We start from the raw sequence: 21925 nt of genomic DNA on the forward strand, positions 1-21925 counted from the left end.
AGAGCGTTATACTGAAGATCTAAATGTCCGTGGTTCGATCCCGGGTTTCGGCATGTTTGAGTTCTTTTTTCTTTTTCCCTTGAGTAGTGATCAGAATTTAATTATTTTATATTTAAACAACATCATTTCTTAACATTTTTGAGTATTCAGTAGTAACTTCTAAATGACGAGAATGTTTATTTAACAGCATGGTGCATAAATACAGCTTAAATATTGTTTTCATGTTGTAAGTCATGCTACTCTAACTATTAGGAAAATTTGAAGTAATCTAACAATGCTTCCTGACAACAATTTGTTAAAACTTTTACTTAAATGTATGATTAAGGGTTTGTAATAGATATATTTACAGTATAAAACACCTATTTTCTTTTCATTTCATGCAATCATGATGACAGAAAAATATTGATACTAAACCTTGTGTAAGCATGCAAACATAGCTCAGTTGAGGTCTTAGTGACTTTTGCCATACACAGACTTTGCCGAAATAGCTCAGTTGGGAGAGCATTAGATTGAAGCTCTAAAGGACCCGGGTCTCAGCATGTTTGAGTACATTTTTTCTTTTTTCCTTGAGTAGTGATCAGAATTTAATTATTTCAAATTTAAACAACATCATTTCTTTACATAGTTGAGTATTCAGTAGTAACTTCTAAATGATGAGAATGTTTATTTAACAACACGGTGCATAAATACAGCTTAAATATTGTTTTCATGTTGTCCATCATGCTACTCTATTATGAAAATTTGAAGTAATCTAACAATGCTTCCTGACCACAATTTGTTAAAAATTTTACTTAAATGTATGATTAAGGGTTTGTAATGGATATATTTACAGCATAAAACACATAATTTCTTTTCATTTCATGCAATCATGATGACAGAAAAATATTGATACTAAACCTTGTGTAAGCATGCAAACATATCTCAGTTGAGGTCTTAGTGACTTTTGCCAAACACCGACCTTGCCGAAATAGCTCATTTGGGAGAGCGTTATACTGAAGATCTAAATGTCCTTGGTTCGATCCCGGGTTTCAGAATCTTTGAGTTCTTTTTTCTTTTTCCCTTGAGTAGTGATCAGTATTTAATTATTTCAAATATAAACAACATCATTTCTTAACATAGTTGAGTATTCAGTAGTATCTCCTAAATGATGAGAATGTTTATTTAACAACACGGTGCAAAAAAACAGCTTAAATATTGTTTTCATGTTGTCCGTCATGCTACTCTATTATGAAAATTTGAAGTAATCTAACAATGCTTAATGACCACAATTTGTTAAAACTTTTACATAAATGTATAATTAAGGGTTATACAGTATAAAACACATATTTTCTTTTCATTTCATGCAATCCTGATGGAAGAAAAATATTGATACTGAAGTTGTGTAACCATGCAAACATAGCTCAGTTGAGGTCTTAGTGACTTTTGCCATACACAGACTTTGCCAAAATAGCTCAGTTGGGAGAGCGTTAGACTGAAGATCTAAAGGTCCCGGGTTTCAACATGTTTGAGTTCCTTTTTTCTTATTTCCTTGAGTAGTTATTAGTATTTAAGTATTTCATATGTAAACAACATCGTTTCTTAACATTGTTGAGTATTCAGTGGTAACTTCTAAATGATGAGAATGTTTATTTAACAACACTGTGCATAAATACAGCTTAAATATTGTTTTCATGTTGTCCGTCATGCTACTCTATTATGAAAATTTGAAGTAATCTAACAATGCTTCCTGACCACAATTTGTTAAAACTTTTACTTAAATGTATAATTAAGGGTTATACAGTATAATATACATATCTTCTTTTCATTTCATGCAATCATGATGACAGAAAAATATTGATACTAAACCTTGTGTAACCATGCAAACATAGCTCAGTTGAGGTGTTAGTGACTTTTGCCATACACAGACTTTGCCGAAATAGCTCAGTTGGGAGAGCGTTAGACTGAAGATCTAAAGGTCCCGGGTTTCAGCATGTTTCAGTACCTTTTTTCTTCTTTCCTTGAGCAGTTATCAGTTTTTAAGTATTTCAAATGTAAACAACATCATTTCTTAAAATAGTTGAGTATTCAGTAGTAACTTCTAAATGATGAGAATGTTTATTTAACAACACGGTGCATAAATACAGCTTATATATTGTTTTCATGTTGTCCATCAAGCTACTCTATTCTGAAAATTTGAAGTAAACTAACTGCTTCCTTATCACAATTTGTTAAAACTTTTACTTAAATGTACGATTAAGGGTTTGTAATTTATATATTTACATTATAAAACACATCTTTTCTCTGCATTTCATGCAATCATGATGACAGAAAAATATTGATACTTAACCTTGTGTAACCATGCAAACATAGCTCAGTTGAGGTCTTAGTGACTTTTGCCTTACACCGACCTTGCTGAAATAGCTTATTTGGGAGAACGTTATACTGAAGATCTAAAGGTCCCTGGTTCGATCCCGGGTTTCGGCATGGTTGAGTGCTTTTTTCTTTTTTCCTTGAGTAGTGATCAGAATTTAATTATTTCAAATTTAAACAACATAATTTCTTAAAATAGTTGAGATTTCAGTAGTAACTTCTAAATGATGAGAATGTTTATTTAACAACACGGTGCATAAATACAGCTTAAAAATTGTTTTCATGTTGTCCGTCATGCTACTCTATTATGAAAATTTGAAGTAATCTAACAATGCTTCCTGACCACAATTTGATAAAACTTTTACTTAAATGTACGATTAAGGGTTTGTAATTTATATATTTACAGTATAAAACACATCTTATCTCTTCATTTCATGCAATCATGATGACAGAAAAATATTGATACTTAACCTTGTGTAACCATGCAAACATAGCTCAGTTGAGGTCTTAGTGACTTTGCCATACACAGACTTTGCCGAAATAGCTCAGTTGGGAGAGCGTTAGACTGAAGATCTAAAGGTTCTGGGTTTCGGCATGTTTGAGTACGTTTTTTCTTTTTTCCTTGAGAAGTTATCAGTATTTAATTATTTCAAATTTAAAAAACGTAATTTCTTAACAGAGTTGAGTATTCAGTAGTAAGTTCTAAATGATGAGAATGTTTATTTAACAACATGGTGCATAAATACAGCTTAAATATTGTTTTCATGTTGTAAGTCATGCTACTCTAACCATTATGAAAATTTGAAGTAATCTAACAATGCTTCCTGACCACAATTTGTTAAAACTTTTACTTAAATGTATAATTAAGGGTTATACAGTATAAAACACATATTTTCTTTTCATTTCATGCAATCATGGTGACAGAAAAATATTGATACTAAACCTTGTGTAAGCATGCAAACATAGCTCAGTTGAGGTCTTAGTGACTTTTGCCATACACAGACTTTGCCGAAATAGCTCAGTTGGGAGAGCATTAGACTGAAGATCTAAAGGTCCCGGGTCTCAGCATGTTTGAGTACATTTTTTCTTTTTTCCTTGAGTACTTATCATTATTTAATTATTTCAAATGTAAACAACATCATTTCTTAACATAGTTGAGTATTCAGTAGTATCTTCTAAATGATGAGAATGTTTATTTAACAACACGGTGCATAAATACAGCTTAAATATTGTTTTCATGTTGTCCATCATGCTACTCTATTATGAAAATTTGAAGTAATCTAACAATGCTTCCTGACCACAATTTGTTAAAACTTTTACTTAAATGTATGATTAAGGGTTTGTAATGGATATATTTACAGCATAAAACACATAATTTCTTTTCATTTCATGCAATCATGATGACAGAAAAATATTGATACTAAACCTTGTGTAAGCATGCAAACATAGCTCAGTTGAGGTCTTAGTGACTTTTGCCAAACACCGCCGTTGCCGAAATAGCTCATTTGGGAGAGCGTTATACTGAAGATCTAAATGTCCGTGGTTCGATCCCGGGTTCCGGCATGTTTGAGTTCTTTTTTCTTTTTCCCTTGAGTAGTGATCAGTATTTAATTATTTCAAATATAAACAACATCATTTCTTAACATAGTTGAGTATTCAGTAGTATCTCCTAAATGATGAGAATGTTTATTTAACAACACGGTGCAAAAAAACAGCTTAAATATTGTTTTCATGTTGTCCGTCATGCTACTCTATTATGAAAATTTGAAGTAATCTAACAATGCTTAATGACCACAATTTGTTAAAACTTTTACATAAATGTATAATTAAGGGTTATACAGTATAAAACACATATTTTCTTTTCATTTCATGCAATCCTGATGGAAGAAAAATATTGATACTAAACCTTGTGTAACCATGCAAACATAGCTCAGTTGAGGTCTTAGTGACTTTTGCCATACACAGACTTTGCCAAAATAGCTCAGTTGGGAGAGCGATAGACTGAAGATCTAAAGGTCCCTGGTTCGATCCTGGGTTTCGGCATGTTAGAGTGCATTTTTTCTTTTTTCCTTGAGTAGTTATCAGTATTTAATTATTTCAAATGTAATCAACATCATTTCTTAACATAGTTGAGTATTCAGTAGTAACTTCTAAATGACGAGAATGTTTATTTAACAACACGGTGCAAAAATACAGCTTAAATATTGTTTTCATGTTGTAAGTCATGCTACTCTGACTATAATGAAAATTTGAAGTAATCTAACAATGCTTCCTGACCACAATTTGTTAAAACTTTTACTTAAATGTATGATTCAGGGTTTGTAATGGATATATTTACAGTATAAAACACATATTTTCTTTTCATTTCATGCAATCATGATGACAGAAAAATATTGATACTAAACCTTGTGTAAGCATGCAAACATAGCTCAGTTGAGGTCTTAGTGACTTTTGCCATACACAGACTTTGCCGAAATAGCTCAGTTGGGAAAGAATTAGACTGAAGCTCTAAAGGACCCGGGTCTCAGCATGTTTGAGTACTTTTTTCTTTTTTCCTTGAGTAGTTTTCAGTATTTAATTATTTCAAATGTAAACAACATCATTTCTTAACATAGTTGAGTATTCAGTAGTATCTTCTAAATGATGAGAATGTTTATTTAACAACACGGTGCATAAATACAGCTTAAATATTGTTTTCATGTTGTCCATCATGCTACTCTATTATGAAAATTTGAAGCTTCCTGACCACAATTTGATAAAACTTTTACTTTAATGTACGATTAAGGGTTTGTAATTTATATATTTACAGTATAAAACACATCTTTTCTCTTAATTTCATGGAACCATGATGTCAGAGAAATATTGATACTTAACCTTGTGTATCCATGCAAAAATAGCTCAGTTGAGGTCTTAGTGACTTTTGCCATACACCAACCTTGCCGAAGTAGCTCAGTTGGGAGAGCGTTAGACTGAAGATCTAAAGGTCCCTGGTTCGATCCCGGGTTTCCACTTTTTAGAATGCATTTTTTCTTTTTTCCTTGAGTAGTGATCAGAATTTAATTATTTCAAATTTAAACAACATCATTTCTTAACATAGTTGAGTATTCAGTAGTAACTTCTAAATGATGAGAATGTTTATTTAACAACATGGTAAATAAATACAGCTTAAATATTGTTTTCATGTTGTAAGTCATGCTACTCTAACCATTATGAAAACTTGAAGTAATCTAACAATGCTTCCTGACCACAATTTGTTAAAAATTTTACTTAAATGTATGATTAATTGTTTGTAATGGATATATTTACAGTATAAAGCACAAATTTTCTTTTCATTTCATGCAATCATGATGACAGAAAAATATTGATACTAAACCTTGTGTAAGCATGCAAACATAGCTCAGTTGAGGTCTTAGTGACTTTTTGCCATACACAGACTTTGCCAAAATAACTCAGTTGGGAGAGTGTTAGACTGAAGATCTAAAGGTCCCGGGTTTCAGCATGTTTGAGTACCTTTTTTCTTATTTCCTTGAGTATTTATCAGTTTTTAAGTATTTAAAATGTAAACAACATTGTTTCTTCAGTAGAAACTTCTAAATTATGAGAATGTTTATTTAACAACACGGTGCATAAATACAGCTTAAATATTGTTTTCATGTTGTCCGTCATGCTATTCTATTCTGAAAATTTGAAGTAAACAAACTGCTTCCAGACCACAATTTGTTAAAACATTTACTTAAATGTACGATTAATGGTTTGTAATTTATACATTTACAGTATAAAACACATCTTTTCTCTTCATTTCATGCAATCATGATGACAGAAAAATATTGATACTTAACCTTGTGTAACGATGCAAACATAGCTTAGTTGAGGTCTTAGTGACTTTTGCCAAACACCGACCTTGCTGAAATAGCTCATTTGGGAGAGCGTTAGACTGAAGATCTAAATGTCCGTGGTTCGATCCCGGGTTTCGGCATGTTTGAGTGCTTTTTTCTTTTTCCCTTGAGTAGTGATCAGAATTTAATTATTTCAAATTCAAACAACATCATTTCTTTACATGGTTGAGTATTCAGTAGTAACTTCTAAATGATGAGAATGTTTATTTAACAACACGGTGCATAAATACAGCTTAAATATTGTTTTCATGTTGTCCATCATGCTACTCTATTATGAAAATTTGAAGTAATCTAACAATGCTTCCTGACCACAATTTGTTAAAACTTTTACTTAAATGTATAATTAAGGGTTCTACAGTATAATACACATATTTTCTTTTCATTTCATGCAATCATGATGACAGAAAAATATTGATACTAAACCTTGTGTAAGCATGCAAACATAGCTCAGTTGAGGTCTTAGTGACTTTTGCCATACACAGACTTTGCCGAAATAGCTCAGTTGGGAGAGCATTAGACTGAAGCTCTAAAGGACCCGGGTCTCAGCATGTTTGAGTACATTTTTTCTTTTTTCCTTGAGTAGTTATCAGTATTTAATTATTTCAAATGTAAACAATATCATTTCTTAACATAGTTGAGTATTCAGTAGTATCTTCTAATTGATGAGAATGTTTATTTAATAACACGGTGCATAAATACAGCTTAGATATTGTTTTCATGTTGTCCGTCATGCTACTCTATTATGAAAATTTGAAGCTTCCTGACCACAATTTGATAAAACTTTTACTTAAATGTACGATTAAGGGTTTGTAATTTATCTATTTACAGTATAAAACACATCTTTTCTCTTCATTTCATGGAACCATGATGTCAGAAAAATATTGATACTTAACCTTGTGTAACCATGCAAAAATAGCTCAGTTGAGGTCTTAGTGACTTTTGCCATACACCGACCTTGCCGAAATAGCTCAGTTGGGAGAGCGTTAGACTGAAGATCTAAAGGTCCCTGGTTCGATCCCGGGTTTCGGCATGTTTTCGTGCATTTTTTCTTTTTTCCGTGAGTAGTGATCAGAATTTAATTATTTTATATTTAAACAACATCATTTCTTAACATTTTTGAGTATTCAGTAGTAACTTCTAAATGACGAGAATGTTTATTTAACAGCATGGTGCATACATACAGCTTAAATATTGTTTTCATGTTGTAAGTCATGCTACTCTAACTATTAGGAAAATTTGAAGTAATCTAACAATGCTTCCTGACAACAATTTGTTAAAACTTTTACTTAAATGTATGATTAAGGGTTTGTAATAGATATATTTACAGTATAAAACACCTATTTTCTTTTCATTTCATGCAATCATGATGACAGAAAAATATTGATACTAAACCTTGTGTAAGCATGCAAACATAGCTCAGTTGAGGTCTTAGTGACTTTTGCCATACACAGACTTTGCCGAAATAGCTCAGTTGGGAGAGCATTAGATTGAAGCTCTAAAGGACCCGGGTCTCAGCATGTTTGAGTACATTTTTTCTTTTTTCCTTGAGTAGTGATCAGAATTTAATTATTTCAAATTTAAACAACATCATTTCTTTACATAGTTGAGTATTCAGTAGTAACTTCTAAATGATGAGAATGTTTATTTAACAACACGGTGCATAAATACAGCTTAAATATTGTTTTCATGTTGTCCATCATGCTACTCTATTATGAAAATTTGAAGTAATCTAACAATGCTTCCTGACCACAATTTGTTAAAACTTTTACTTAAATGTATGATTAAGTGTTTGTAATGGATATATTTACAGCATAAAACACATAATTTCTTTTCATTTCATGCAATCATGATGACAGAAAAATATTGATACTAAACCTTTTGTAAGCATGCAAACATAGCTCAGTTGAGGTCTTAGTGACTTTTGCCAAACACCGACCTTTCCGAAATAGCTCATTTGGGAGAGCGTTATACTGAAGATCTAAATGTCCGTGGTTCGATCCCGGGTTTCGGCATGTTTGAGTTCTTTTTTCTTTTTCCCTTGAGTAGTGATCAGTATTTAATTATTTCAAATATAAACAACATCATTTCTTAACATAGTTGAGTATTCAGTAATATCTCCTAAATGATGAGAATGTTTATTTAACAACACGGTGCAAAAAAACAGCTTAAATATTGTTTTCATGTTGTCCGTCATGCTACTCTATTATGAAAATTTGAAGTAATCTAACAATGCTTAATGACCACAATTTGTTAAAACTTTTACATAAATGTATAATTAAGGGTTATACAGTATAAAACACATATTTTCTTTTCATTTCATGCAATCCTGATGGAAGAAAAATATTGATACTAAACCTTGTGTAACCATGCAAACATAGCTCAGTTGAGGTCTTAGTGACTTTTGCCATACACAGACTTTGCCAAAATAGCTCAGTTGGGAGAGCGTTAGACTGAAGATCTAAAGGTCCCTGGTTTCAGCATGTTTTAGTAACTTTTTTCTTCTTTCCTTGAGCAATTATCAGTTTTTAAGTATTTCAAATGTAAACAACATTGTTTCTTAACATAGTTGAGTATTCAGTAGTAACTTCTAAATGATGAGAATGTTTATTTAACAACACGGTGCCTAAATACAGCTTAAACATTGTTTTCATGTTGTCCATCATGCTACTCTATTATGAAAATTTGAAGTAAACTAACTGCTTCCTGACCACAATTTGTTAAAACTTTTACTTAAATGTACGATTAAGGGTTTGTAATTTATATATTTACAGTATAAAACACATCTTTTCTCTTCATTTCATGCAATCATGATGACAGAAAAATATTGATACTTAACCTTGTGTAACCAAGCAAACATAGCTCAGTTGAGGTCTTAGTGACTTTTACCATACGCAGACTTTGCAGAAATAGCTCAGTTGGGAGAGCGTTAGACTGAAGATCTAAAGGTCCCTGGTTCGATCCCGGGTTTCGGCATGTTAGAGTGCATTTTTTCTTTTTTCCTTGAGTAGTGATCAGAATTTAATTATTTCAACTTTAAACAACATCATTTCTTAACATAGTTGAGTATTCAGTAGTAACTTCTAAATGATGAGAATGTTTAATTAACAACACGGTGCATAAATACAGCTTAAATATTGTTTTCATGTTGTAAGTCATGCTACTCTAACTATTATGAAAATTTGAAGTAATCTAACAATGCTTCCTTACCACAATTTGTTAAAACTTTTACTTAAATGTATGATTAAGGGTTTGTAATGGATATATTTACAGTATAAAACACATATTTTCTTTCATTTCATGCAATCATGATGACGGAAAAATATTGATACAAAACCTTCTGTAAGCATGCAAACATAGCTCAGTTGAGGTCTTAGTGACTTTTGCCATACACAGACTTTGCCGAAATAGCTCAGTTGGGAGAGCATTAGACTGAAGCTCTAAAGGACCCGGGTCTCAGCATGTTTGAGTACATTTTTTCTTTTTTCCTTGAGTAGTTATCAGTATTTAATTATTTCAGATGTAAACAATATCATTTCTTAACATAGTTGAGTATTCAGTAGTATCTTCTAATTGATGAGAATGTTTATTTAATAACACGGTGCATAAATACAGCTTAAATATTGTTTTCATGTTGTCCGTCATGCTACTCTATTATGAAAATTTGAAGCTTCCTGACCACAATTTGATAAAACTTTTACTTAAATGTACGATTAAGGGTTTGTAATTTATCTATTTACAGTATAAAACACATCTTTTCTCTTCATTTCATGGAACCATGATGTCAGAAAAATATTGATACTTAACCTTGTGTAACCATGCAAAAATAGCTCAGTTGAGGTCTTAGTGACTTTTGCCATACACCGACCTTGCCGAAATAGCTCAGTTGGGAGAGCGTTAGACTGAAGATCTAAAGGTCCCTGGTTCGATCCCGGGTTTCGGCATGTTTTCGTGCATTTTTTCTTTTTTCCGTGAGTAGTGATCAGAATTTAATTATTTTATATTTAAACAACATCATTTCTTAACATTTTTGAGTATTCAGTAGTAACTTCTAAATGACGAGAATGTTTATTTAACAGCATGGTGCATAAATACAGCTTAAATATTGTTTTCATGTTGTAAGTCATGCTACTCTAACTATTAGGAAAATTTGAAGTAATCTAACAATGCTTCCTGACAACAATTTGTTAAAACTTTTACGTAAATGTATGATTAAGGGTTTGTAATAGATATATTTACAGTATAAAACACCTATTTTCTTTTCATTTCATGCAATCATGATGACAGAAAAATATTGATACTAAACCTTGTGTAAGCATGCAAACATAGCTCAGTTGAGGTCTTAGTGACTTTTGCCATACACAGAATTTGCCGAAATAGCTCAGTTGGGAGAGCATTAGATTGAAGCTCTAAAGGACCCGGGTCTCAGCATGTTTAAGTACATTTTTTCTTTTTTCCTTGAGTAGTGATCAGAATTTAATTATTTCAAATTTAAACAACATCATTTCTTTACATAGTTGAGCATTCAGTAGTAACTTCTAAATGATGAGAATGTTTATTTAACAACACGGTGCATAAATACAGCTTAAATATTGTTTTCATGTTGTCCATCATGCTACTCTATTATGAAAATTTGAAGTAATCTAACAATGCTTCCTGACCACAATTTGTTAAAACTTTTACTTAAATGTATGATTAAGGGTTTGTAATGGATATATTTACAGCATAAAACACATAATTTCTTTTCATTTCATGCAATCATGATGACAGAAAAATATTGATACTAAACCTTTTGTAAGCATGCAAACATAGCTCAGTTGAGGTCTTAGTGACTTTTGCCAAACACCGACCTTTCCGAAATAGCTCATTTGGGAGAGCGTTATACTGAAGATCTAAATGTCCGTGGTTCGATCCCGGGTTTCGGCATGTTTGAGTTCTTTTTTCTTTTTCCCTTGAGTAGTGATCAGTATTTAATTATTTCAAATATAAACAACATCATTTCTTAACATAGTTGAGTATTCAGTAGTATCTCCTAAATGATGAGAATGTTTATTTAACAACACGGTGCAAAAAAACAGCTTAAATATTGTTTTCATGTTGTCCGTCATGCTACTCTATTATGAAAATTTGAAGTAATCTAACAATGCTTAATGACCACAATTTGTTAAAACTTTTACATAAATGTATAATTAAGGGTTATACAGTATAAAACACATATTTTCTTTTCATTTCATGCAATCCTGATGGAAGAAAAATATTGATACTAAACCTTGTGTAACCATGCAAACATAGCTCAGTTGAGGTCTTAGTGACTTTTGCCATACACAGACTTTGCCAAAATAGCTCAGTTGGGAGAGCGTTAGACTGAAGATCTAAAGGTCCCTGGTTTCAGCATGTTTTAGTAACTTTTTTCTTCTTTCCTTGAGCAATTATCAGTTTTTAAGTATTTCAAATGTAAACAACATTGTTTCTTAACATAGTTGAGTATTCAGTAGTAACTTCTAAATGATGAGAATGTTTATTTAACAACACGGTGCCTAAATACAGCTTAAACATTGTTTTCATGTTGTCCATCATGCTACTCTATTATGAAAATTTGAAGTAAACTAACTGCTTCCTGACCACAATTTGTTAAAACTTTTACTTAAATGTACGATTAAGGGTTTGTAATTTATATATTTACAGTATAAAACACATCTTTTCTCTTCATTTCATGCAATCATGATGACAGAAAAATATTGATACTTAACCTTGTGTAACCAAGCAAACATAGCTCAGTTGAGGTCTTAGTGACTTTTACCATACACAGACTTTGCCGAAATAGCTCAGTTGGGAGAGCGTTAGACTGAAGATCTAAAGGTCCCTGGTTCGATCCCGGGTTTCGGCATGTTAGAGTGCATTTTTTCTTTTTTCCTTGAGTAGTGATCAGAATTTAATTATTTCAACTTTAAACAACATCATTTCTTAACATAGTTGAGTATTCAGTAGTAACTTCTAAATGATGAGAATGTTTAATTAACAACACGGTGCATAAATACAGCTTAAATATTGTTTTCATGTTGTAAGTCATGCTACTCTAACTATTATGAAAATTTGAAGTAATCTAACAATGCTTCCTTACCACAATTTGTTAAAACTTTTACTTAAATGTATGATTAAGGGTTTGTAATGGATATATTTACAGTATAAAACACATATTTTCTTTCATTTCATGCAATCATGATGACGGAAAAATATTGATACAAAACCTTCTGTAAGCATGCAAACATAGCTCAGTTGAGGTCTTAGTGACATTTGCCATACACAGACTTTACCGAAATAGCTCAGTTGGGAGAGCATTAAACTGAAGATCTAAAGGTCACTGGTCTCAGCATGTTAGAGTGCATTTTTTCTTTTTTCCTTGAGTAGTGATCAGAATTTAATTATTTCAACTTTAAACAACATCATTTCTTAACATAGTTGAGTATTCAGTAGTAACTTCTAAATGATGAGAATGTTTAATTAACAACACGGTGCATAAATACAGCTTAAATATTGTTTTCATGTTGTAAGTCATGCTACTCTAACTATTATGAAAATTTGAAGTAATCTAACAATGCTTCCTTACCACAATTTGTTAAAACTTTTACTTAAATGTATGATTAAGGGTTTGTAATGGATATATTTACAGTATAAAACACATATTTTCTTTCATTTCATGCAATCATGATGACGGAAAAATATTGATACAAAACCTTCTGTAAGCATGCAAACATAGCTCAGTTGAGGTCTTAGTGACTTTTGCCATACACAGACTTTGCCGAAATAGCTCAGTTGGGAGAGCATTAGACTGAAGCTCTAAAGGACCCGGGTCTCAGCATGTTTGAGTACATTTTTTCTTTTTTCCTTGAGTAGTTATCAGTATTTAATTATTTCAGATGTAAACAATATCATTTCTTAACATAGTTGAGTATTCAGTAGTATCTTCTAATTGATGAGAATGTTTATTTAATAACACGGTGCATAAATACAGCTTAAATATTGTTTTCATGTTGTCCGTCATGCTACTCTATTATGAAAATTTGAAGCTTCCTGACCACAATTTGATAAAACTTTTACTTAAATGTACGATTAAGGGTTTGTAATTTATCTATTTACAGTATAAAACACATCTTTTCTCTTCATTTCATGGAACCATGATGTCAGAAAAATATTGATACTTAACCTTGTGTAACCATGCAAAAATAGCTCAGTTGAGGTCTTAGTGACTTATGCCATACACCGACCTTGCCGAAATAGCTCAGTTGGGAGAGCGTTAGACTGAAGATCTTAAGGTCCCTGGTTCGATCCGGGTTTCGGCATGTTTTCGTGCATTTTTTCTTTTTTCCGTGAGTAGTGATCAGAATTTAATTATTTTATATTTAAACAACATCATTTCTTAACATTTTTGAGTATTCAGTTGTAACTTCTAAATGACGAGAATGTTTATTTAACAGCATGGTGCATAAATACAGCTTAAATATTGTTTTCATGTTGTAAGTCATGCTACTCTAACTATTAGGAAAATTTGAAGTAATCTAACAATGCTTCCTGACAACAATTTGTTAAAACTTTTACTTAAATGTATGATTAAGGGTTTGTAATAGATATATTTACAGTATAAAACACCTATTTTCTTTTCATTTCATGCAATCATGATGACAGAAAAATATTGATACTAAACCTTGTGTAAGCATGCAAACATAGCTCAGTTGAGGTCTTAGTGACTTTTGCCATACACAGAATTTGCCGAAATAGCTCAGTTGGGAGAGCATTAGATTGAAGCTCTAAAGGACCCGGGTCTCAGCATGTTTGAGTACATTTTTTCTTTTTCCTTGAGTAGTGATCAGAATTTAATTATTTCAAATTTAAACAACATCATTTCTTTACATAGTTGAGTATTCAGTAGTAACTTCTAAATGATGAGAATGTTTATTTAACAACACGGTGCATAAATACAGCTTAAATATTGTTTTCATGTTGTCCATCATGCTACTCTATTATGAAAATTTGAAGTAATCTAACAATGCTTCCTGACCACAATTTGTTAAAACTTTTACTTAAATGTATGATTAAGGGTTTGTAATGGATATATTTACAGCATAAAACACATAATTTCTTTTCATTTCATGCAATCATGATGACAGAAAAATATTGATACTAAACCTTTTGTAAGCATGCATACATAGCTCAGTTGAGGTCTTAGTGACTTTTGCCAAACACCGACCTTTCCGAAATAGCTCATTTGGGAGAGCGTTATACTGAAGATCTAAATGTCCGTGGTTCGATCCCGGGTTTCGGCATGTTTGAGTTCTTTTTTCTTTTTCCCTTGAGTAGTGATCAGTATTTAATTATTTCAAATATAAACAACATCATTTCTTAACATAGTTGAGTATTCAGTAGTATCTCCTAAATGATGAGAATGTTTATTTAACAACACGGTGCAAAAAAACAGCTTAAATATTGTTTTCATGTTGTCCGTCATGCTACTCTATTATGAAAATTTGAAGTAATCTAACAATGCTTAATGACCACAATTTGTTAAAACTTTTACATAAATGTATAATTAAGGGTTATACAGTATAAAACACATATTTTCTTTTCATTTCATGCAATCCTGATGGAAGAAAAATATTGATACTAAACCTTGTGTAACCATGCAAACATAGCTCAGTTGAGGTCTTAGTGACTTTTGCCATACACAGACTTTGCCAAAATAGCTCAGTTGGGAGAGCGTTAGACTGAAGATCTAAAGGTCCCTGGTTTCAGCATGTTTTAGTAACTTTTTTCTTCTTTCCTTGAGCAATTATCAGTTTTTAAGTATTTCAAATGTAAACAACATTGTTTCTTAACATAGTTGAGTATTCAGTAGTAACTTCTAAATGATGAGAATGTTTATTTAACAACACGGTGCCTAAATACAGCTTAAACATTGTTTTCATGTTGTCCATCATGCTACTCTATTATGAAAATTTGAAGTAAACTAACTGCTTCCTGACCACAATTTGTTAAAACTTTTACTTAAATGTACGATTAAGGGTTTGTAATTTATATATTTACAGTATAAAACACATCTTTTCTCTTCATTTCATGCAATCATGATGACAGAAAAATATTGATACTTAACCTTGTGTAACCAAGCAAACATAGCTCAGTTGAGGTCTTAGTGACTTTTACCATACACAGACTTTGCTGAAATAGCTCAGTTGGGAGAGCGTTAGACTGAAGATCTAAAGGTCCCTGGTTCGATCCCGGGTTTCGGCATGTTAGAGTGCATTTTTTCTTTTTTCCTTGAGTAGTGATCAGAATTTAATTATTTCAACTTTAAACAACATCATTTCTTAACATAGTTGAGTATTCAGTAGTAACTTCTAAATGATGAGAATGTTTAATTAACAACACGGTGCATAAATACAGCTTAAATATTGTTTTCATGTTGTAAGTCATGCTACTCTAACTATTATGAAAATTTGAAGTAATCTAACAATGCTTCCTTACCACAATTTGTTAAAACTTTTACTTAAATGTATGATTAAGGGTTTGTAATGGATATATTTACAGTATAAAACACATATTTTCTTTCATTTCATGCAATCATGATGACGGAAAAATAATGATACAAAACCTTCTGTAAGCATGCAAACATAGCTCAGTTGAGGTCTTAGTGACATTTGCCATACACAGACTTTACCGAAATAGCTCAGTTGGGAGAGCATTAAACTGAAGATCTAAAGGTCACTGGTCTCAGCATGTTTGAGTACATTTTTTCTTTTTTCCTTGAGTAGTTATCAGTATTTAATTATTTCAAATGTAATCAACATCATTTCTTAACATAGTTGAGTATTCAGTAGTAACTTCTAAATGACGAGAATGTTTATTTAACAACACGGTGCAAAAATACAGCTTAAATATTGTTTTCATGTTGTAAGTCATGCTACTCTGACTATAATGAAAATTTGAAGTAATCTAACAATGCTTCCTGACCACAATTTGTTAAAACTTTTACTTAAATGTATGATTCAGGGTTTGTAATGGATATATTTACAGTATAAAACACATATTTTCTTTTCATTTCATGCAATCATGATGACAGAAAAATATTGATACTAAACCTTGGGTAAGCATGCAAACATAGCTCAGTTGAGGTCTTAGTGACTTTTGCCATACACAGACTTTGCCGAAATAGCTCAGTTGGGAAAGCATTAGACTGAAGCTCTAAAGGACCCGGGTCTCAGCATGTTTGAGTACTTTTTTCTTTTTTCCTTGAGTAGTTATCAGTATTTAATTATTTCAAATGTAAACAACATCATTTCTTAACATAGTTGAGTATTCAGTAGTATCTTCTAAATGATGAGAATGTTTATTTAACAACACGGTGCATAAATACAGCTTAAATATTGTTTTCATGTTGTCCGTCATGCTACTCTATTATGAAAATTTGAAGCTTCCTGACCACAATTTGATAAAACTTTTACTTTAATGTATGATTAAGGGTTTGTAATTTATATATTTACAGTATAAAACACATCTTTTCTCTTCATTTCATGGAACCATGATGTCAGAAAAATATTGATACTTAACCTTGTGTATCCATGCAAAAATAGCTCAGTTGAGGTCTTAGTGACTTTTGCCATACACCGACCTTGCCGAAGTAGCTCAGTTGGGAGAGCGTTAGACTGAAGATCTAAAGGTCCCTGGTTCGATCCCGGGTTTCGGCATGTTAGAATGCATTTTTTCTTTTTTCCTTGAGTAGTGATCAGAATTTAATTATTTCAAATTTAAACAACATCATTTCTTAACATAGTTGAGTATTCAGTAGTAACTTCTAAATGATGAGAATGTTTATTTAACAACATGGTGAATAAATACAGCTTAAATATTGTTTTCATGTTGTAAGTCATGCTACTCTAACCATTATGAAAACTTGAAGTAATCTAACAATGCTTCCTGACCACAATTTGTTACAAATTTTACTTAAATGTATGATTAATTGTTTGTAATGGATATATTTACAGTATAAAGCACAAATTTTCTTTTCATTTCATGCAATCATGATGACAGAAAAATATTGATACTAAACCTTGTGTAAGCATGCAAACATAGCTCAGTTTAGGTCTTAGTGACTTTTTGCCATACACAGACTTTGCCAAAATAACTCAGTTGGGAGAGTGTTAGACTGAAGATCTAAAGGTCCCGGGTTTCAGCATGTTTGAGTACCTTTTTTCTTATTTCCTTGAGTAGTTATCAGTTTTTAAGTATTTAAAATGTAAACAACATCGTTTCTTCAGTAGAAACTTCTAAATTATGAGAATGTTTATTTAACAACACGGTGCATAAATACAGCTTAAATATTGTTTTCATGTTGTCTGTCATGCTATTCTATTATGAAAATTTGAAGTAAACAAACTGCTTCCAGACCACAATTTGTTAAAACATTTACTTAAATGTACGATTAATGGTTTGTAATTTATACATTTACAGTATAAAACACATCTTTTCTCTTCATTTCATGCAATCATGATGACAGAAAAATATTGATACTAAACCTTGTGTAAGCATGCAAACATAGCTCAGTTGAGGTCTTAGTGACTTTTGCCATACACAGACTTTGCCGAAATAGCTCAGTTGGGAGAGCATTAGACTGAAGATCTAAAGGTCCCGGGTCTCAGCATGTTTGAGTACATTTTTTCTTTTTTCCTTGAGTACTTATCAGTATTTAATTATTTCAAATGTAAACAACATCATTTCTTAACATAGTTGAGTATTCAGTAGTATCTTCTAAATGATGAGAATGTTTATTTAATAACACAGTGCATAAATACAGCTTAAATATTGTTTTCATGTTGTCCGTCATGCTACTCTATTATGAAAATTTTAAGTAATCTATCAATGCTTCCTGACCACAAATTGATAAAACTTTTACTTAAACGTATGATTAAGGGTTTGTATTTTATATATTTACAGTATAAAACACATCTTTTCTCTTCATTTCATGCAACCATGATGTCAGAAAAATATTGATACTTAACCTTGTGTAACCATGCAAAAATAGCTCAGTTGAGGTCTTAGTGACTTTTGCAATACACCGACCTTGCTGAAATAGCTCAGTTGGGAGAGCATTAGACTGAAGATCTAAAGGTCCCTGATTCGATCCCGGGTTTCGGCATGTTTGCGTGCATTTTTTCTTTTTTCCGTGAGTAGTGATCTGAATTTAATTATTTTATATTTAAACAACATCATTTCTTAACATTTTTGTGTATTCAGTAGTAACTTCTAAATGACGAGAATGTTTATTTAACAGCATGGTGCATAAATACAGCTTAAATATTGTTTTCATGTTGTAAGTCATGCTACTCTAACTATTAGGAAAATTTGAAGTAATCTAACAATGCTTCCTGACCACAATTTGTTAAAACTTTTACTTAAATGTATGATTAAGGGTTTGTAATAGATATATTTACAGTATAAAACACCTATTTTCTTTTCATTTCATGCAATCATGATGACAGAAAAATATTGATACTAAACCTTGTGTAAGCATGCAAACATAGCTCAGTTGAGGTCTTAGTGACTTTTGCCATACACAGACTTTGCCGAAATAGCTCAGTTGGGAGAGCATTAGACTGAAGCTCTAAAGGACCCGGGTCTCAGCATGTTTGAGTACATTTTTTCTTTTTTCCTTGAGTAGTTATCAGTATTTAATTATTTCAAATGTAAACAACATCATTTCTTAACATAGTTGAGTATTCAGTAGTATCTTCTAAATGATGAGAATGTTTATTTAATAACACTGTGCATAAATACAGCTTAAATATTGTTTTCATGTTGTCCGTCATGCTACTCTATTATGAAAATTTGAAGCTTCCTGACCACAATTTGATAAAACTTTTACTTAAATGTATGATTAAGGGTTTGTAATTTATATATTTACAGTATAAAACACATCTTTTTTCTTCATTTCATTGAACCATGATGTCAGAAAAATATTGATACTTAACCTTGTGTAACCATGCAAAAATAGCTCAGTTGAGGTCTTAGTGACTTTTGCAATACACTGACCTTGCCAAAATAGCTCAGTTGGGAGAGCGTTAGACTGAAGCTCTAAAGGTCCCTGGTTCGATCCCGAGTTTCAGCATGTTAGAGTGCATTTTTTCTTTTTCCTTGAGTAGTGATCAGAATTTAATTATTTCAAATGTAAACAACATCATTTTTTAACATAGTTGAGTATTCAGTAGTAACTTCTAAATGATGAGAATGTTTAATTAACAACACGGTGCATAAAATACAGCTTAAATATTGTTTTCATGTTGTAAGTCATGCTACTCTAACTATTATGAAAATTTGAAGTAATCTAACAATGCTTCCTGACCACAATTTGCTAAACCTTTAACTTAAATGTATGATTAATGGTTTGTAATGGATATATTTACAGTATAAAACACATATTTTCTTTTCATTTCATGCAATCATGATGACAGAAAAATATTAATACTAAACCTTGTGTAACCATGCAAACATTGCTCAGTTGAGGTCTTAGTGACTTTTGCCATACACAGACTTTGCTGAAATAGCTCAGTTGGGAGAGCGTTAGACTGAAGATCTAAAGGTCCCGGGTTTCAACATGTTTGAGTACCTTTTTTCTTATTTCCTTGAGTAGTTATCAGTATTTAAGTATTTCATATGTAAACAACATCGTTTCTTAACATTGTTGAGTATTCAGTAGTAACTTCTAAATGATGAGAATGTTTATTTAACAACACTGTGCATAAATACAGCTTAAATATTGTTTTCATGTTGTCCGTCATGCTACTCTATTATGAAAATTTTAAGTAATCTAACAATGCTTCCTGACCACAATTTGTTAAAACTTTTACTTAAATGTATAATTAAGGGTTATACAGTATAATATATATATTTTCTTTTCATTTCATGCAATCATGATGACAGAAAAATATTGATACTAAACCTTGTGTAACCATGCAAACATAGCTCAGTTGAGGTGTTAGTGACTTTTGCCATACATAGACTTTGCCGAAATAGCTCAGTTGGGAGAGCGTTAGACTGAAGATCTAAAGGTCCCGGGTTTCAGCATGTTTCAGTACCTTTTTTCTTCTTTCCTTGAGCAGTTATCAGTTTTTAAGTATTTCAAATGTAAACAACATCATTTCTTAAAATAGTTGAGTATTCAGTAGTAACTTCTAAATGATGAGAATGTTTATTTAACAACACGGTGCATAAATACAGCTTAAATATTGTTTTCATGTTGTCCATCAAGCTACTCTATTATGAAAATTTGAAGTAAACTAACTGCTTCCTTACCACAATTTGTTAAAACTTTTACTTAAATGTACGATTAAGGGTTTGTAATTTATATATTTACATTATAAAACACATCTTTTCTCTGCATTTCATGCAATCATGATGACAGAAAAATATTGATACTTAACCTTGTGTAACCATGCAAACATAGCTCAGTTGAGGTCTTAGTGACTTTTGCCTTACACCGACCTTGCTGAAATAGCTCATTTGGGAGAACGTTAGACTGAAGATCTAAAGGTCCTTGGTTCAATCCCTGGTTTCGGCATGGTTGAGTGCTTTTTTCTTTTTTCCTTGAGTAGTGATCAGAATTTAATTATTTCAAATTTAAACAACATCATTTCTTAACATAGTTGAGTATTCAGTAGTAACTTCTAAATGATGAGAATGTTTATTTAACAACACGGTGCATAAATACAGCTTAAATATTGTTTTCATGTTGTCCGTCATGCTACTCTATTATGAAAATTTGAAGTAATCTAACAATGCTTCCTGACCACAATTTGATAAAACTTTTACTTAAATGTACGATTAAGGGTTTGTAATTTATATATTTACAGTATAAAACACATCTTTTCTCTTCATTTCATGCAATCATGATGACAGAAAAATAGTGATACTTAACCTTTTGTAACCATGCAAACATAGCTCAGTTGAGGTCTTAGTGACTTTTGCCATACACAGACTTTGCTGAAATAGCTCAGTTGGGAGAGCGTTAGACTGAAGATCTAAAGGTCCCGGGTTTCAACATGTTTGAGTACCTTTTTTCTTATTTCCTTGAGTAGTTATCAGTATTTAAGTATTTCATATGTAAACAACATCGTTTCTTAACATTGTTGAGTATTCAGTAGTAACTTCTAAATGATGAGAATGTTTATTTAACAACACTGTGCATAAATACAGCTTAAATATTGTTTTCATGTTGTCCGTCATGCTACTCTATTATGAAAATTTTAAGTAATCTAACAATGCTTCCTGACCACAATTTGTTAAAACTTTTACTTAAATGTATAATTAAGGGTTATACAGTATAATATATATATTTTCTTTTCATTTCATGCAATCATGATGACAGAAAAATATTGATACTAAACCTTGTGTAACCATGCAAACATAGCTCAGTTGAGGTGTTAGTGACTTTTGCCATACATAGACTTTGCCGAAATAGCTCAGTTGGGAGAGCGTTAGACTGAAGATCTAAAGGTCCCGGGTTTCAGCATGTTTCAGTACCTTTTTTCTTCTTTCCTTGAGCAGTTATCAGTTTTTAAGTATTTCAAATGTAAACAACATCATTTCTTAAAATAGTTGAGTATTCAGTAGTAACTTCTAAATGATGAGAATGTTTATTT

At 31.5% G+C, this 21925-nt stretch overlaps 6 non-coding genes across 6 annotated transcripts; all 6 read left to right on the top strand.

The window, feature by feature from the left end:
- The first annotated feature begins 7202 nt into the window (after nt 1–7202).
- Nucleotides 7203–7275, top strand: TRNAF-GAA (transfer RNA phenylalanine (anticodon GAA)). Its single transcript has one exon. It is a non-coding gene; the product is annotated as a tRNA-Phe (tRNA).
- Nucleotides 7276–9145: 1870 nt separating this feature from the next.
- Nucleotides 9146–9218, top strand: TRNAF-GAA (transfer RNA phenylalanine (anticodon GAA)). The gene has a single exon. It is a non-coding gene; the product is annotated as a tRNA-Phe (tRNA).
- Nucleotides 9219–10113: 895 nt separating this feature from the next.
- On the top strand, nt 10114–10186 carry TRNAF-GAA (transfer RNA phenylalanine (anticodon GAA)). The gene has a single exon. It is a non-coding gene; the product is annotated as a tRNA-Phe (tRNA).
- A 1870-nt stretch (nt 10187–12056) lies between these two features.
- On the top strand, nt 12057–12129 carry TRNAF-GAA (transfer RNA phenylalanine (anticodon GAA)). Its single transcript has one exon. It is a non-coding gene; the product is annotated as a tRNA-Phe (tRNA).
- Nucleotides 12130–15451: 3322 nt separating this feature from the next.
- TRNAF-GAA (transfer RNA phenylalanine (anticodon GAA)) lies at nt 15452–15524 on the top strand. The gene has a single exon. It is a non-coding gene; the product is annotated as a tRNA-Phe (tRNA).
- Nucleotides 15525–16905: 1381 nt separating this feature from the next.
- On the top strand, nt 16906–16978 carry TRNAF-GAA (transfer RNA phenylalanine (anticodon GAA)). The gene has a single exon. It is a non-coding gene; the product is annotated as a tRNA-Phe (tRNA).
- Nucleotides 16979–21925: the final 4947 nt, after the last annotated feature.

This window comes from Taudactylus pleione, unplaced genomic scaffold (genome assembly GCF_031769625.1).
Source record: "Taudactylus pleione unplaced genomic scaffold, aTauple2 ptg000593l, whole genome shotgun sequence".
In the NCBI taxonomy this organism is placed as follows: domain Eukaryota; kingdom Metazoa; phylum Chordata; class Amphibia; order Anura; family Myobatrachidae; genus Taudactylus; species Taudactylus pleione.